At 41.4% G+C, this 14,106-nt stretch overlaps 1 pseudogene; it reads right to left on the bottom strand.

Annotated features, from left to right (window-relative positions):
• Positions 1–12,500: 12,500 nt before the first annotated feature.
• On the bottom strand, positions 12,501–13,872 carry LOC149258249 (uncharacterized; annotated as a pseudogene).
• Between the last annotated feature and the right edge of the window lie 234 nt (positions 13,873–14,106).

Genomic DNA, 14,106 nt, shown 5'->3' with positions numbered 1-14,106 from the left:
CTCTTGATGTTTAGCATTAGACAGCTATCATCCTATCTCTGTGTTAAAATCTTGTATGCATCATTGAATAGGTGGTCCAAGTTTCTTTATATCTAATGCAGGAGAGTTGTCATCCTATCTTTGCATTAGTAGATTAGATTTGCAGACTTCTTTACTAGTCGCAGCCGGCCATCAGATGGTCTTGTGCATCTGCTGGTGTGGTTAGTATTCTCCATATTCACCTTATACCTCAAACTATGAGTAGTTTGTGGTCTAAAGCCATGTAGTCTGGGGGTGTTCATGCATGTCTGGAGTGGAACAAAGTAGAAGTGGTTATCTGGCTTGGACAAGCATCATTCCTTCCATTCATCCATTGCAACAATAGTTGAATTTATATGTTACCAGGCATCTCCGAGCTACAACCTAGGAGAGTTTCTTGGAATCCTAACATAATTGGCGCCATTGCCGGGGAGAGGAGATTGAAGCTCAGCTTCCCTGGGAGAATGACACAGATCCAGCTTTGATGATAGACAAAGTCTGGACACATTTTTGGTTGTAATCATCTATCCGACGACTCTATTGGAGGACCAACCTTTTGGTAACTCCACATTACAGTTCTGACTCAGTTTGTAAGGCTTACTCAGACAAATCCTCAGAAATCACCAGCTGACCCAGTGCCTGACCCTGAGAAGATTGTTAAGCAGAGAAAGATCATTCAGAGAGGAGCATCAAGATCAGGTAAGCCTAAACAATCTTATGTATCTCTGCAAGAGAGGCTTGTGACTGAGAATGTTCATTTTGAAGACATAAAGCCTAGCACTATCAGTGAAGAAATAACCTCAGAGATTCATAAAGCTTCTTGTTCAATAAGTTCCTCTTTGGATCTCAGTCCAAAGAAAACCTCCCTTTCAGTCCATCAGTTCCCTTTTGCCCTGTCATTCATTTCTCAGCCTTCTGTCATCCAAACGACCAGTACCCCTCCCATCTACCCCAGTTATTGCAGGTCCACAAGCACCCACCAAAATGGAAAGAATCATAGCTGCTAGGTATGCACCCTTGGTCCTGCCTGTTCCTTTGAATGCCATTCTTGCAGGAGAATACCAGAAATACATGCCTAAGTTCACTGGTATAGAGAGAGTAATAGTAGAAGAGCACATTGAGTCTTTTTATAGCTATGCTGATAATCTAGATATCAGTGAAGATGATTTGTGGATGAGGGTATTTGTCCAAAGCCTAGATGGAGAGGCTAGAAAATGGTTCAGAGAATTAACCCCTAGGTCTATAGCAGACATTGAGGCCTTAGATGATGTATTCCTAAAGCATTGGGGGATAAGAAAGATCTGCTCTATTATCGTACTGAATTTAGGAACTTACAGAGGGAAAATGGTGAGTTGTTGTCTGACTTCAATAAGAGATTTAACCACGTGTACAACATAATACCAATTGAAGTGAAACCCACCCCTACTTCTGCTAAGCTTACTTATTCCAATGCCTTCGGTTCTCGTTTCTACTTACTACTGAGGGAGAGAATATGTGCTTCTTTGGCTGATATGCAAGATGCAGCCCTAGAAGTAGAATCAAACATCATGGCTGCAGAAAGGCTCAAACGTAATGTTGATAGAAGAAGACAGAGGGGTGAGCTCTCATCATCCTCAGATCCTAAGATCAATAAAATGGCCAGGATGATAGAGTCATTAGCCTCTGAAGTTTCCAAATTAAGGGTTGAGCAACATTCAGGGAAAGGACAAGCTCCTTATACCTTTGCTCTTCCAAATCCAAATCCATATAGAGGAGAAAAGGAGCAGTTGCAGATTTTGCAAAGAAACAAAGATGCAAGCAAAGACCAAAGGGTGAAGACCCTTTTTCAAGATATAGTCATGGAAGAAGAGAAATTTGAAGAAGAGGATGAGGTCCATGGTATGGAAGATAAGGGCAGTGCCCCTTTCTTAACCAAGGCTGCCTATGAGAAGTCATTATCCAAAGGCCATGCTCATAATTTTGTTGTCTCTGCAGAACAACAAGCTTATAAGCAGAAGCAACCAGCAGCAGATCCCATCATCCTCAAAGTTCCAGCCATAGAGGTAAGAGGCCTTGAAGGTCCCCCCTCTTCTTTCAGTTTTCAAATAGAAATTCAGAAGCCAAGAATACCCATGCCTCTGATTGGACCAGTGAAGAATGAGCCCTTCAAAAAATCTGTCCTTGAAGATATCGAGCCTAAAGCCATCCCAGCTTCCCATGACTATGCAAATATGCAAATTGACCAATCTGCTGCTATCCTCAGCCCAGTGATCAAAAAGGGTGAAGTCAGTTCCCCATCATCTTATGTTCCTCTGTCTGTTCAAGAGACAATCCCTCATAATGGCCCCCTAGGCACTGGAGCCAACCATAATTCAATTCCCAAGGCTGACATGGATAATCTCAGTCTTGATATCACGAAGCCTGCCCAGTTGGCCTCCACACAGCTTGAAAGGGCAGTTTGCCAGATCACAGAGGAAGAAGGTGCACAGTTTTGGGACACCTCCTTGGATGGGGCTGGTTCTAAGCAAGCTACAGAAGCAGGTGAAGTTTTTGTGTCCCACACACAAGAATACATCGATTCACCATTTATATTAATTGTTCAGGCCACAAAGGACACAGCCGAGTACACAACAGCCCTTGTTATTCAGCAGGTGTACAAAAGCTTCCACAAAGAACATCCAAGGATGAGAGCATACAGAGAGGGGGTGAAATATAAACCATCTCTACCCGATAAGGTCAAATGCCCTAAAATTTTGAGGTAGGTGATCAAATCAACCCGATTTTGTAAATCTTTGATGAATTGGCTGACATGCATATTGACCAAGAGAAGGAGACCTTTCATAGAAAGGCAAAGAGGGTCAATCTTCAGTATGGTGACTGTTTTCTCCAATGGGATGCACTGAAGGAAAGGCAGGGAGGTCTTGGTAAAATAAATGCTCTATGGACAGGATCATTCGTCATCGCCCAGGTCTAGGGGAACAATACTCTCATGCTGCAGAGTTTGGAAGGAGAAACAATTTTGATGGCCCAATAAACGGGTAGTTTTTGAAGAATTATGTTGTTTAAGGCCTTTTAGGCCTCAACATTGTAAACATGTTATTTTTACAGGGTATAGTGTAGGCGTAAATAGACTCCATGCCCAATGGAATACTAGGCAATGTTGTTAATCTTGTTTTTATGTAGAAGGCAGTGGTCTATGGTTCTTGAGACCTCACAGGGAGGATCTCACCCCTAGAAGGAGTCAGTGTTAGCTCTACTATGCAACGCTGATTTTCCAAGGTCAGAGGAAAATCTTGTTTGTGCGAGGGTGTCTTCGAAGGGGCCCCTCATGGGTCATTTTCCCTTTTCTTTCCATCTCACTTTCCCTCCGCGACCTCCATTCCTATATTTTCTTCCTATAAAACCGAAAAATAACCCCTTTGGCCTTAGCCCCTAGCGCAAAGCCCAAATCCTCATAAAACATTGCCATACGCCCCCGCGCGCTGGCTAAAACCCTTTGTCATTTCCTCGCCATTGATCTTATCCCGTCGATCTAACGACTCCCGTCGCATTTGATAAAGGCGACCTGCCCCACAAGTTCCAACAGTCAGATCATCTCCGCCGAGATCTGACGGCATTTGCTCTCCCCGCGCTCGTAACCCAACCGAACATTAGCGCACGATGAGAGCGATTTTTCTTTCTCATCCGTTGCTACGTGTCGATCACTGAGTGGAATCGCGCGACCCTGTCCTTTTACCGCTCTATGCCCAAAAGTGGTGCGATCAATACCATTACTTCCCATCCAAATTGCCCACGCCTGTTAACGACCGTGCAGCTCCGTCACCCAATCACTGTTCGATCTGTCCGCCAAAAATCCAACGGCCTCATTCACCCTGCTCTTACCCCAGCCGATAGCCTCCATCGAGCCATCTCCACTATCTGTTTCCTCAATCCGATGGCCATCCTTTCTGCTCATCCAACTCGTCCACTTGCCCATGCATTCCACAACCTTCACCATTCCGTTATCCCGAAGAAGGAAGATGACCAGCTTGCCATTACTAGTAGCTGTCAAACTTCTAACAACCATATTTAACAAACAACATGGCCAAGCGAGAAAGGACAGAGCACAACCCTGTGACTGCATTTATTAGTTATGGAACCCCACTGGTATGAGCACTCCAACTGCCTAAGAGGACATCACAGCACCTGAGCAGATCATATTCACTCACTGCGGCAAGCAAACAGAGTCAGAGACTCCATCAGGCAGTTAAATGCAGTTGGTGGTCAATTATGACCCCTTCATACCTAAATGGCCAAGTGCCCTTCTAATGTAAAATCTATAAATGCCCAAAAACAAGATGTAATCAGGGTTGATGGTTGGCATTTTGATGTAAGGTTCAACTTCTGGAGACTATAGATATTTTGTCACTTGCAGCGTCTCGTCTTCATTTTCAACTAATACAAGCTTCTTTTGTTGTTAACTGCTCACCTTCCATTTTCCTTTGTTCTAAGCTGTGCCTAATATGCTGTGTTCTTGAGCTCTTGATGTTTAGCATTAGATAGTTTTCATCCTATCTCTGTGTTAAAATCTTGTATGCATAATTGAATAGGTGGTCCAGGTTTCTTTTTTCTATCTAATGTAGAAGAGCTGTCATCCTATCTTTGCATTAATAGATTAGATTTGCAAACTTCTTTACTAGTTGCAACCGACCATCACATGGTCTTGTGCATCTACTGGTGTGGTTAGTATTCTCCATATTCACCTTATGCCTCAAAGTGTGAGTAGTTGGTGGTCTAAAGCCTTGTAGCCTGGGGGTGATCACGCACGTCTGGAGTGGAACAAAGTAGAAGTGGTTATCTAGCTTGGACAAGCATCATTCCTTCCATTCATCCATCGCAACAATAGTTGAATTTATATGTTACTATGCATCTCCGAGCTACAACCTAGGAGAGTTTCTTGGAATCCTAACAGGTCCCTTGGTTGGATCTAGCGGAACAACTACGCGGAGCGACTTTTTCTCAAATATCATCTCCTTGTGCTTGAAATTAATAATCCCATTCATGTCGATGGCCCAATCTATTCCCAACAACATGGGGTACAGGCTTTTCTCGTCCACTATCTCAATAATTTCAAAATCCATTCTAGTGCTTGCACCATCCAGGTCTACGGTGATTCCTTGCAGCCTACCTAGGGGCAAGATCTTCTGCTGATTTTCCATCCGTAATTGGATCGGAGACCATTGGAGTGGGGGCTTGCCGATACCCTCCCACGTCTGCTTGGGCAAGATGTTTGCATGCGAACCGAGGTCCAAAATGACTTGATCCATCTCATAGTCACCAATCTTCACTGTTTACCGGATTTCGTGTCCGGTCCGTGATGTATGGCTCCCCATTCGTCAGACTATGCGAGGTTCTCCCCATCCTGCGTATTTGTTAATTACCTCTTGCAATCCTTTCACTGCCCTATTATCGCGAAGTAACTTCGTGCAAGTTTCTATGAAAGTTGTTAACATCAAGGGACCTTTATACAGCTCAGACTGATCTCCTTCTGAGATTGCACCGCTCCTTAGTACCATATTTACTTTAGGTTCTTCATTGCGTGGTTCGGCCCTTATCATCTGGACATTCTGTGTCATCGTAGGAGGTGTTGTCCTTTTGTCGCGAATCTGTGCTAGCAGCATAGGGCAATCTAGCGATTTATGGTCGAATTGTTCATAATAGGGACATGATACTCGAGTTGGATTTGTGCAATCCCGCACGTAGTGTCCTGGTCCTCCACAATTGTAACAAATTAGCTATCCTCAACCCCTTCCTGGTCCCATTCCACCCCATCCTCGACCCCGTCCTTAGAATCCACCGCGCGCAAACGTTGTGACTGGATTTTGACCTTGTCCCGCACTCTGTATTCGGTAGGCAGATGCCTGATCCACCAACATTCGGCAATCTCTGTCCTCGTGACCCACCGATCTACAAAAGTTACAAAAGAGCTGCTTGGGGGTTTGATTGTATTTCGGCAACAGGTGGCAATTATTCGTGTTGTGTTTTCCTCCTACTTGACAGATTGCGCACCAGAGCAGGGTGATCACGCTCGGCCTTGCCTGTGCCTCTGGTTGCAATGGTGCTGGTCCCCCCGTGACCACAAGGTTTATCGTGACTGGACAATGGTCTTTATCATGTCCCTGGCCCCTACACTTGATGCACCAAACTTCTTCCCGAACTTCTGGCACCTGATCTTGTTTTAACTTCTGTATTTCCAAACACAAGTTTTGGACTTGCACTTGGATTTGCTAAACTCCCAACCCTGGGTCCTATACCAGGGTTTCGTGCAGCTGCATTGCTGCCTCCAATGCTTCTGCTTGGGTTGAGATCTTCTGTTGTGACAAAGCCAATTTCAGATATGGCGTTAACGATGCGATAAACCAAGTGTGGTGTTGTGCATCCGTTAGGGTCATGTTGGCTTCGCGAATAGTGCTTTTTAACCTCTGATCCAGATCCCATGGGGTCTCAACAAGCATCATCGTGATTTCCTTGAATCCTACAACTGACTGCGACTCCGATTTTGGCCAATTGAACTCCTTTTTTAACTCCATGTAGATGTCTGCTATCCCCGCCGTTGGGTTGATGCTCGAATACTTCATATACCATGTTAGCACTCGATCCTGCAGTGTGCTAACTAAGACGGCTTTCTTGATATCATCATTCGTGATTTGCTACGTGTTCCATACTGAATTCAATACAAACCAAAAATTTTCTGGATCGTCACTTCCTGCTCCCTTGAATATTGGTAACTGGATGGCACTTGCCATTACTACCATCCTGATCCTTTGTCGCTTTTTCCTCTAGCGTCCCCGCCTTTCACACCAGCCACCCCTTAGGCAGATCCCGGTCCCTGCGACAGAAACATTTGTTGGATTATAGGGGCTTGACCCAAGTTCGAAAGAATTATTTAGCCAAAAAAATCCCGCAACTACTAGCCCTTTTAGCAACAGCCTGCGAAGCGCAGACTGAGGTCTCACCCGAGGTAGCAGGGGAGGGTGCTGGAACCAGGTTCTCGCACCCTGGGGATGTCTTGGATGTGGTTTGGGGCTCGCATGTTGTTCTGCAACCTCACGCTACGCTAGATCCGCACAGATCGGAATACCCTTGTCGCGTTTATTACAGATTGAATCACTTATTATTGGTTTGATCTAGTTAAAACGGTCTTTAAGCAAACATTTATTACTTTTGGTTACTTCGTGCATCAAGATTAATCCAGTTCACATGAATTCAACCGTAGCAAATGCAGAAATCATAATAATTCATTTATCATAAAAGAGTAAAGTCGCAACCAACAGAGAATTTAGAAGAAACTTATCTTTATTATCAATCTTCAACAATACATCCAGATTCACCCTACGCACTCAGCTGCAGGGCTCCATGCACACGGCTGCTAACTTTACAGGCCTCTGTGCACACAGCTGCAGAGCCTCTACCTTCTACCCTACTCCCTTGACTCGGACTTACAGACGCTTTCCAACTATTTCCTTTCGGAGCCCATTACATTCCATCTTTTTAAAAGAACTACTTTCCCTCATAGAGCCCCGCTCTATTTATACTTTCCCTTGGCCATGATCCCTCCGCGGGCCGACTTTATTACTATTTCTTTACATTATTTTTGGACGAACTACCCTTTGACTCAACCTTCTATAGTTTGCGCTCTGTGCTTTCCACATAGTCTTTTACCCTAATATTACCCAAAATTCCGGGCTTCGCACCCCATACTCGTTCCGCAGGGCTTGCGCTACCCAACAAATGGTATTTTGTCTAATGGTCTTTACTGCATTAATTTACAAAACAATGTCACTTATGATTCAATGCATATTCACACTGGCACTAAAAGATGTGTTATTAATGAATATTCCTCTAAATTATGGCACCGGAGACTAGGTCATATCTCCATAGAAAGAATTAAAAGATTGGTAAATGAAGGGGTATTTAATACTATGGATTTTACTGATTTTGAGACTTGTGTGGACTGCATAAAGGTAAAGCAGACCAACAAGTCAAAGAAAGGTGCAAATAGGAGTTTGAACATATTAGAGATCATACATACTGATATATGTAGCCCAGACATGGACTCACATGGTCAAAGATACTTCATCTCTTTTATAGATGATTACTCACGATATATGTATCTCTACATGCTTCATAAAAAGAGTTAAGCATTAGATGCCTTTAAGATCTTTAAGGCTGAAGTAGAGAAAAAATGTGAGAAGCAAATTAAGATCGTGAGATCAGACAGAGGTGGAGAATATTATGGTAGATACACAAAATGGACAAGCACCTGGGCCATTTGCAAAATTTCTTCAAGAGCATGGGATTGTTGCCCAATACACCATGCTTGGTTCACCCAACCAGAACGGTGTAGCAGAAGAAACTGAACATTATTGGACATGGTGTGGAGTATGCTTAGCAGCTCCAATCTTCCTAAATCTTTGTGGACTGAAGCACTTAATATGACAGTGTATATATTAAACCGAGTTACAACCAAGGCTATTCCTAAAACGCCATTTGAATTATGGAAAGGTTGGAAACCAAGTTTGCGACATATGCGCGTTTGGGGATGCCCGTCTGAAGTAAGAATATATAATCCATAAGAGAAGAAGCTAGACCCAAGGACCATTAGTGGGTATTTCATTGGATATGCTGAAAGGTCTAAAGGTTACAGATTTTATTGTCCATCTCACAGCACTAAGATTGTGGAATCAAGAAATGCAAAGTTTCTTGAAAATGACTTCATCAGTGGGAGCGATCAAACTAGGAACATAGTTTCTTAGAAGGATCATTCAGAATCTCAACCTTCCACCTCAAGTGATAGATTGGTTATTGTTCATAGCACCCCTCAAGTACAAACTGGTGTTGAACAACCAATTGTTGAAGTTCCACAAAATACTGATGACATTCTAGTAGATCAGATAGTTCAAGAGTTGCCAAGAACTTTTGAACAATGATTTGAACCACATACTTCTCAGGAAAATGATGGTACAACATTAAGAAGATCTACTAAACCAAAGAGATCAGCAATTCTTGATGATTATGTTGTGTATTTGCAAGAATCTGACTACAACATTGGAGCCAAAAATGATCCCGAGTCTTTTTCACAAGTCATGAATTGCAAAAAATCAGAATTATGGTACGATGCCATGAAGGAAGAGATGAATTCTATAAAGAGTAATGAAGTCTAGGATCTTGTTGAGTTTCCTAATGGTGCAAAATCCATTGGATGTAAATGGGTCTTAAAGACAAAGAAAGACTCATTGGGAAACATTGAGAGATACATGGCAAGACTTGTTACTAAGGGATTCACTCAGAAAGAAGGAATCGATTACATAGAGACTTTCTCTCTTGTATCTAAGAAAGATTCCTTATGCGTTATTATGGCATTAATAGCCCATTTTGACTTAGAGTTGCAACAAATGGATGTGAAAACGACATTTCTCAATGGAGATCTAGAGGAGGTTTACATCAAACAACCTGAAGGATTCCCCTCTAGTGATGGTGAGCAATTGGTTTGCAAGCTCAAGAAATCCTTATATGGTTTAAAACAAGCATCCCACCAATGGTATTTGAAATTCCATAATGTAATTTCTTCATTCGATTTTGTAGAAAACATTATGGATCAATGTATATACCTGAAAGTCAGTGGGAGTAGAATCTGTTTTGTTGTTTTATATGTGGGTGACATTTTGATAGCAACCGATGATAAGGGTTTGCTGCATGAGGTGAAACAATTCCTCTCTAAAAATTTCAATTTGAAGGATATGGGTGAGGCATCTTATGTCATTGGCATTAAGATCCATAGAGACATATTCCGAGGCATCTTGGGTCTGTCTCAAGAAACCTATATTAATAAAATTTTAGAGAGATTTCGAATGAAGGATTGTTCACCAAGTGTAGCTCCCATTGTGAAGGGTGATAGGTTCAATTTGAACCAATGCCCGAAGAATGACTTTGAAAGGGAACAAATGTAGAACATTCCATATGCTTCTGCTATCAGAAGCCTAATGTATTCTCAAGTCTGCACAAGACCTGACATTGCATTTGTTGTGGGAATGTTGGAACGATATCAGAGTGATCCAGGTTTAGACCACTTGAGAGCTGCAACGAAAGTAACGAGGTATCTTCAAGGAACCAAAAACTACATGCTTATGTATAGACAGACGGACAATTTGGAAGTAATTGGCTACTCAGATTCTGACTTTGCTGGATGTGTTGATTCACGCAAATCAACATCAGGATACATTTTTATGATGGCTGGTGGAGCTGTATCATGGAGGAGTGCCAAGCAGACCTTGATTTCCACTTCCACTATGGAAGCCGAGTTCGTCTCCTGTTTTGAGGCTACTTTACATGGTGTATGGCTTAAGAGTTTCATTTTTGGGCTTAGAATTATGGATTCTATCTCTAATCCATTGAAAATATGTTGCAACAATTCAGCTGCTGTTTTTATGGCTAAAAACAACAATAGTGGGAGTCGAAATAAACACATTGACATTAAGTATTTAGCTATAAGGGAACGTGTCAAAGAAAAGAAAGTGGTCATTGAGCACATCAGCACTGAGTTGATGATTGCTGATCCTTTGATTAAGGGCATGTCACCGTTTAAATTCAAGGATCATGTTATGAATATGGGACTTGGTTGCATTATGTAGTTTCTCATTGTATGGACAATGTTATTTTAATGAAATTCTTAATTATTGTGATGTTTTCTCATATTTATGTGCACCTTTTGATTTGAAAGAATTCATTTGTGTAGGACCAAGAATATACATAAGGTTTATTCATTAAAAAATTGTTGCCACATAAATTTTAATAGAAATAAATACATAGTAATACATGGAAGATAATACTCATCATTAGAAGACTTATCGCCATGATTCATGTATCTATTACTTAACACAGATTATCAATGGGTTTTAAGATGAGACATTAAGATTGGAAGTATTGACCAAGTGGGAGAATGTTAAGCTCCCTCTCCCAATGGCTTTCTGGAAACCAACTGCAGTAATTTCTGGAAACCAACTGTAGTCATTTCCTTAAATTACGGAAATAAACTGCAGTTAATTAATTTCTTGTTAGGAGCTTCTGGAGTGGTCCATTACTCCCTCTGCAGTTCTCTACCATGATCTGTGGAACACTTGACACATAGCCAACAGAAGCTTGATGAAAGCTTGGCTATATATACTTGTTTGGTCCCCACGCTCACTAACTCAATCCCCTTCAGTTTTACACCATCAAACTAGAGTGAGTAGAGCTTGGAAGTGCCACACAGATGAGAGATTTTGGCGGAGTGTTTTCTACCAAACTGTAGAATTTAAATATCTGAGTTGGACTAGTGTTGCCAGTGTGCCGCGTAGCTTGTGGCTGGGATTCTATCATGGATTTGCTAAATGCCCACTGTGAGATCGAGTTTGACTTCAAGGATTTGTAAATGGGGCCTTGCGTTCCAATGCTACATCATTGTCTTTGATTCTGTTTTGTTGCATTTGTATTTTTATTAGCCAGAGACTCTTTTCACTTTCCTTGCCGTTTCTATTATTAACACGGGTTCTCTGTACAAACAAGTTGGGTGCGGGTTTTTGCAACCAGTCGCTTATTTCTTTCCTTCATCCATCCAAGTTCTATGAGACTACCGGCTGCCTCAAACATAGTGGAAAGTCTGGTATCAGAGTGTGAGTAGCATCAATGGCTGGAGGAATGTTTTCTTGGGTATTAAAGTTTTCAAGTTTTCAATTCTTTTAAAGTGTTTATTCCGCATTAGAAAATCGTTATTAAGTTATCATAATTATCAACCACCAACATTTGATTATGCAATTTTTAATAAAATTACAAATTTTTAAATATATAGTAAATCAATAATTATACTCACACTAATATTTCAATAATGATTTTTATTTTCGCCAAAATTTTAAATAGCATTAATCACAAATATAATATACTCAAAACATTTGAAAGTAACACAATTAGAATACATTCTCTGAAAAGAACCTACACTTTTCTGGATAACAACAAAATACAGAGTATCCTCTATTGTTGTACAAGTTTTAAAAACAAAAAAATAGGAAATAGTGAAACTGCATTTTCTGTAATGTCAAAAGACACAGAGGAGCCCATATGGGCGAGAAGAAAGGTTTACAGGACACTTGTTGTCCGGATATTGACAATATAACAAATTGGTATAATCCATGTTTCACTGCAATGATTTTCTTGACTTTATGCAAAGGCCAACATATATCCATTAAGAAGTTCCATCCATATAATTCTGAAGTTCCATAACATTATAAGTTTGATTAACTCTTAACTATGAAACCAAACAATTGTAAATTCCCAACAGTTATAACTCACTATATAATGAATGGCAAATTATTATACCCCCTATATAGGTGCAGATAAAAACGGTAATCTAATTAATGAAAAATAGAAGCCTAGACACGAAAATCAGTGGATCAGTATAGAGTTTCATGGTTCGAATCCCATGGCTAAAATCATTCATTCAACAGCTCGAGGAACTCACCGCAATCGTCCATGAAAAATTGGTTAACTATGTCGATGTAGAAGAGGGAAGTGAGACGGGAATAGCAAGGCAGAAACACTTCAATGTTGAAAACATCCTCCAAACTGATGTTGCGCGCCATCACAATCTCTCGTAGCTTTTTCTCATTTATGGATTGCATCTCGACCCTCGATTCGCCAGTGTTTTATCAATCAAGAACCACATCTCAGCCCTCGGTTTGGCGGTGGCTGCCATGGAACTGGAAGGGAGGGAAGGTTGTCGAGATGTTTGTTAATCATGATAGCCTCCGAAATTAAGAAAGCTCCCTCTCATTTTTGGAATGAGAGGAATCAAGGTCTTTCTTGGGCGTTCAATTAGCCTAAGAATTACGATTGTCTTTGCTAGTCCAACCATAAAAACCATCAACATCGTTGTAGAAACTGAAACTGCGATGGTTTTTTCTTCTACACCCATGAACCCTCAGCTCCCCGCAAAAAAAAAAAAACTGAAAGGAAGAAGGCTTGGGGAGTCTTGGTAACCCCCCAAGAGAAAATCCTTGATGAGAGTATTGTTCTCTACCCTGCGTAGGATTCTCTTCACGCCAGAGTCTAAATGGCTCTCGGCCTTGGAAAGCAGCATGAAGGTTGCACGACTAGCCGACACTGCCACCTCAAAATTGCATGAGTGAGGCCCCGCAAATTAAGAATCCTTGGGCATTTTTTCTCTATCTATAAATCATCTTATCTCGTTTCAAAATAGGAAGTTGTCTAAGGCAGAACAAAATTACACCACAATATAGAGAAGGATTGGCGATGGTGTATGCACTCCATAAGTCGAGACATTATTTGTTGGGAAACAAATTTAAATTATACACAAACCACTTTACACTGAAATACCTTGTTAACAAGCCATTGTTGGGGGACTTGCAAGTGGTTGTTGTATTTGCAGTACCTTGTAAACAAGTCAGTGTTGGGCGAGGGGGATTTGCAGGTGGCTGTTGTATTTTCAGGAGTATGACTTCTAAGTGGTGGTCAAGCCAGGAAAATTGAATGCGGGACCTGATCACTTATCCTGCATGACCACATGCAAATATGTAGAGAATTTAGAAGATAATCTACTAACTTTTTGTTTTGATTATGGTAGATGACCATTTTATGGAAATCACACAATTTTTTAGTATGAGGATGGCACCAGAAGGGTATATCGTTGCCCAAAAGTAGTTGGTAGTAAAGGAAGTGGATTATCAGCGCTTTGCAGGTTGCTTGTATAAATTGGGCACATACTGGATATTGCGCAAATGTATATTGGAGCATGAGTGGCCTACAATACTTCGCAAGGTGCACACAAGTGTTGTTGGAGGGCATTACGCATGAAGGCCCACAACACAAAAGGTCTTGCACGTAGGACTATGGTGGCCTACCTTACATGGCGATGCATTTTTTTTTTACATAAATTGTAACGTATGTCAATAGGTAGGGAAACCATCCAGGAGAGACAACATGCCCTTGGTACCCCATATCATATTACAACCTTTTGATAAATGGGAAATAGACATTGTGGTTCCAATCAACCCATCAACGAAAATAACTGACATGCGG

The sequence above is a fragment of the Pinus tabuliformis genome, chromosome 6 (assembly GCF_031772625.1).
Source record: "Pinus tabuliformis cultivar Carrire ecotype Pingquan chromosome 6, CPIR1, whole genome shotgun sequence".
NCBI lineage: Eukaryota > Viridiplantae > Streptophyta > Pinopsida > Pinales > Pinaceae > Pinus > Pinus tabuliformis.
Note: the sequence above shows the minus strand (reverse complement) of the source record. Positions and strands in the feature narration are given on the sequence as shown.